A 4638-nucleotide genomic window follows, 5' to 3' on the forward strand; every position below is an offset into this window, starting at 1 on the left:
AACAATTGTTTTTTTTTTTGGTGGGGGGGGTGGGGGAGGGGGTGTTAATTGAAATGAGATTTAGCCGAAACAAAACATCAAATCCAACAAAATGAAAGCAGATTCATCAGACTAGTCCAAGACTACAAAGCAAAAAGTAAAGAAAGATCAAGACGAAGAGATCTAACCGGTGGTCGATGGGGTTGATAAATAAAAAGCCTAATCACGAAGATTAATAGAAGTAGAAACTGAGAAGCACGGTTGTGTATAGATAAAGAGATATAGGAGACTTTATAAGCATTAATGGAGGAGCTGCGAGAAAAAGAAGAAGATGATCAAACTTGATTCTCTGCGAAAGGAAAGATCTGTTTATGGATGTAACAAAGGAAGTACTAGCTTTCCTCGTTTCATCTATCTGGTGTAATAAAAGAAACAAGAGACAACACACACACACTACTCTCGTCTCTCTCTCTCTGCTTTCTCCTTAAAATGATTCTCTTCTCGTTGTAGTTATGGACCTTACGGTAATGGTGTGGAACAATTATTTTCGTTTTATTTTTTCTTTCTTTGAAAAGTATTAAAGAATATTAAAATAATAGCAAAAAGGATGATCAGATAGTAATATGTGTCGAAAATATGATGGTCGCTTGAAACCTCATCATTTACTTATTTGGAAAAAAAGTCTTAAGAAATACCAAAAATAGCATAGTTTGATATATATGGAAATATTTACATACCCATCTTTTTCCCTTCGTAAATATAAAATAGTTTGATAAGGTTATAAAGACAAATCTTTTTGATTTAAGTGTGGACACAAAAACTCTCTCGTACTTATATGCCCTACATCTAATTAATCTGAAAATAAGTATATCCAACACCTAATTCTAATAATAACAGGTAAAATTTATTGAACTTCTCTCACCATATTTTAATATTAACCATCGAGAATTTGATAAATATCAAAATGTTTTAAAAAATTCATATAGTCTTTCAAACAATTTTTTTTTACATTTTTTGTTTATTTATTTAATTGATGATAAACTCATCAAATTAAAAGACTCATGATGCTCTTATGCATTCATACACCATATGTAGTGTATTAATTAAACCCAACATTTGCTTTATTTTACAATGTTTTGTGATAGAAAGCTCTAGTGTACTAGTATTCTAACGTCAAACATGACTATTTTGTTTTCCAGTGTTTTGTGGAATTATGTGTGTTTTAGGTTTATGGCACATAATTTTATAGCTCTACTTGAGTGATTGATAATTTGCTATTGCAGTTCTATAGATTGACATGTTTGGTATTTATGCACAATATCGCATTAAAAATAGTAAAATACAATTCCAATCAAATACTGCAAAGACAATGAGGCAGTGGCGTGTATGTGTCTAATTCGAAGGCACTTGCAAAGTTTCGTACCTCTGACTATAACTTTTCTGCAGTCATAAAAGAAAACGTAACTTGCAAAACCAATAATGATTCAGCTCATTGAACGTCTTGTCTAGCTAGTGGCACCAAAATATATCCGTTTTCTCGCAGACTATTTATTTATTTTGAGAAATCGAGCAACTTTTTCGCTGGTGGCTTAATGTTAACCGACTTATACTACCATCATGTCTGAAAAAAAATTTGGATATATTTTTGAGTTAATTGTATGTCTTTACTAGGCTAAACCCGCCCTACGGACGGGCGAATATATAAATTAATAGTATAAAATTGTTTTAATGTTTAATTTATTACAATTATTTCTTTTACTATATTTAAAAAAAAATATAATTATAACTATAACAATAGGTGAATAGATTTTCATAAAATTATAGTATTGGAATTAGTAGAATAAAATTATTTCCGCTCTCCATTATATATTTGTTTCATGATTAAATTTTTTCTTTCTTAAAACTAATGATATACATGACATAAAATAAATAACTTATTCGTTATAACTATAAATATTTTGAAATAGATATATAGATACTATGAAACTATCATTTCTATTTATACATATACATATACATATTTGTAAACGATATGGGCTTGGAACATCATCATCTCGACAAAAAAAATAAGAAAAGGTTCATGTGTTTAATTGCATATAGACGGTTGGAGTTGTCCTTTGGTTAGGTGAGATTAAATTCAAAAAGAAATGAAAGAAAAAGGACCAAACTATAAATAGATGTAACTTAAGTTATTTATCAGATCGAGGGTCTTCTACACCTATATCGGCCGATCTCAAACTCTGGGATTAGGCTCGTCGCCTGTTGATGGCGGTTTGAGATCCTCTGCAATTGTAGGTGACATCGACGACTGTGCGAGCTGAGATGGCTGTTGGATGTGAGATTAGAAGGTCGCGGCGGTGAAAAGAGGAACACGACTCACGCCGCGGAGAAGCTTAAACACGACCATGGAGGGATGCAATCGCGGTTGGACCACCGGAGAACAATCTGACCTGCGAGATAGATGACAGGAGAAGTCGTGGGGTGGCATGGCAAGGAGGTCGCTGAGACTAATAAGGTAAGAGAAGAACTTTGATATTAGCCATTTCTCTTAGAGCAAGTTTATTTCGTAAATCAAATTGAAAATATGATTTTGAGAAGAGGATGTCTAACTTTCTTTTATAGTTGCAGGTACACCGTCTCACATAAGAGAAGCTCACATTAAATAAGATCGTAGTGGCTCGATTAAGAAGGGGTTTAAGGTTATGCGTCTGTTACCGTGAACGTTTCGATCAGTGAGGAAGAAGATCAAACGACGTGAGACAACTACCAACAGATTCATCACGTCAACGTCGGCGGCTCAATCTCTCGAGCATGTGGTGAATCCTAGAATCAAAACGACGCTTAGGGATTCTCACTATCGAGATGGGTCCTTAGAGTAAACATAAAGCCCACATAAAACCGTAACCCATTTTTTAAAAATGAAATGCATCGTATAGTATAAATGGACAGGTGTCACGCTGAGAAGAACCGAATTTGTGACCTGGAATCCTAGGTGGCCTCACCAGGAGGGAGTAAACTCTTCTTTATATATAAAGATTATATCAATGATTTTTTGTGTTAGCATTAGTTTACACGTGTTTGGAGTTCATGGTTACACAATTATTTTTTCAAACCAATTCAGATTACAGACAGAGGCGTGCTTACCGTGGTTTTGATAAGGCTTCTGCCTTAAACCCCCGACAAAATGTGCAATATTTAGGGCTCCTAATTTTGTAAAATTATTCTGTAGAGCTAAATGTATAGTTTTAGGTAGATTTTCACATGATTCTGAATTTGACTTTTGTTTTTGATGAATATTTTTATTCTAATAAATTTCAAGATGTGTTATAACTAAAATGCAAAGATTTAATTGAAAAACTGACATGGTATAACTCACAGTTCTGATTTTAATTTTGTTTTTGTTACTTATTATAATCCAATTTTTTTCTTACCAAAAGTTAGCTATTTGTATTTTTATTTATACATCATGATAGTTGGTGAAATAGTTTATAGAAAAAATAAATAATACGTTTTAATATACATATTTTTTTATCTATCATCATTTTTTTAAACGACAAAATGTTCTATACTTTATCTACCATTATTTTTATTCAATATTTTTTATTATTACTTTTATTTTTATTATTTTATCATTGTATTTAAATGATTATTTTTATCTTTCTAAATACCAAATCATTATTTTAACTTTCTCTAAAAATACCAGTTTTCTACTTATCATTTTAGCTTTTACTTTTAAATTACAAATTAAAAAAAATTATATTTTTTATTATATATTGTAAAAATTTATTTTTAAAATTTGACTCGAACCCCCAAAAATCCTCGGCCGGCACTGATTAGAGAAACATTTTTTTTTCGATCAAACGATTACAGAAACATTAAGAAGATGAAGAAAATAGGGCGTAGAATATTAGAAATACATCAATGTCGTCCGTACAGTCACGTACAAAGGTTGGCCAATGATAATGCGAAAACACATTTCCTGCTTTTTCTCATGCTCCAATCGAAAACTCCCGAGACAAAAATATATTCGTTATTTATTAACGTCAAAGATAATCGTGCTCCACACTTTGGTCTGAACGAGGACCCACCAAAAAATATAATATAGCAACTACTATATGCTCGTATTACTACTTTTCTTCACCCCTTTTAACCTCTTTCTTCCTCTTTTAGGTTAAATCTATTTCTCGTTCCTTTATATTCACTTTCTTTTTATGTATCTATTTACCTAGTTAGGTGTTGAAATTATGATAATCTTAGGCTCTCCTAGAAAAAGACAGATTCCCTATCTTGTCCAGAAACCTACTCCATTCGTTTGCTACTGTTTCTAACAATCTTGTGATTTCAGTTTGGTTTCTTTTTATTAGGTTCCGTGAAAGGTCCCATATGTTGTTTTTCAATAACTGTTCATACTAGTGGTGATTCCTTGAAGAAACTTGATTGGATATTCGTGTAAGACCAGTTTCAAATATATATTGAATGGATACAGCTTTCAAGCAAAGCTTAACTGATCACGGATCTTATGAGGATGAATATTCATTTTTTCATCTAGACAACCTCAAATGCATATACAAGTTTCAGTTGAATTAATTTAGTAATTAGTAATAAAAACAACGGGCAAAAAAGATGTCTAAACTAATTAATCATTATGAATCTTTAAAG

The 4638-nt window shown here is 31.7% G+C and overlaps 1 protein-coding gene across 2 annotated transcripts in view; it reads right to left on the minus strand.

Annotated features, from left to right (window-relative positions):
• The window catches only part of LOC106336135 (MADS-box protein SOC1-like), a 7097-nt gene extending 6565 nt beyond the window's left edge, over nucleotides 1–532 (minus strand). Inside the window, exon 1 of one of the 2 annotated variants that reach the window (XM_013774871.1) lies at nucleotides 168–532. The gene's annotated coding sequence lies outside the window, so the exon portion shown is untranslated. The remainder of the gene's footprint in view (nucleotides 1–167) is intronic. The other variant, XM_013774872.1, reaches the window with a different exon arrangement.
• Between the last annotated feature and the right edge of the window lie 4106 nt (nucleotides 533–4638).

This window comes from Brassica oleracea, chromosome C3 (genome assembly GCF_000695525.1).
Source record: "Brassica oleracea var. oleracea cultivar TO1000 chromosome C3, BOL, whole genome shotgun sequence".
NCBI classification, from domain to species: Eukaryota; Viridiplantae; Streptophyta; class Magnoliopsida; order Brassicales; family Brassicaceae; genus Brassica; species Brassica oleracea.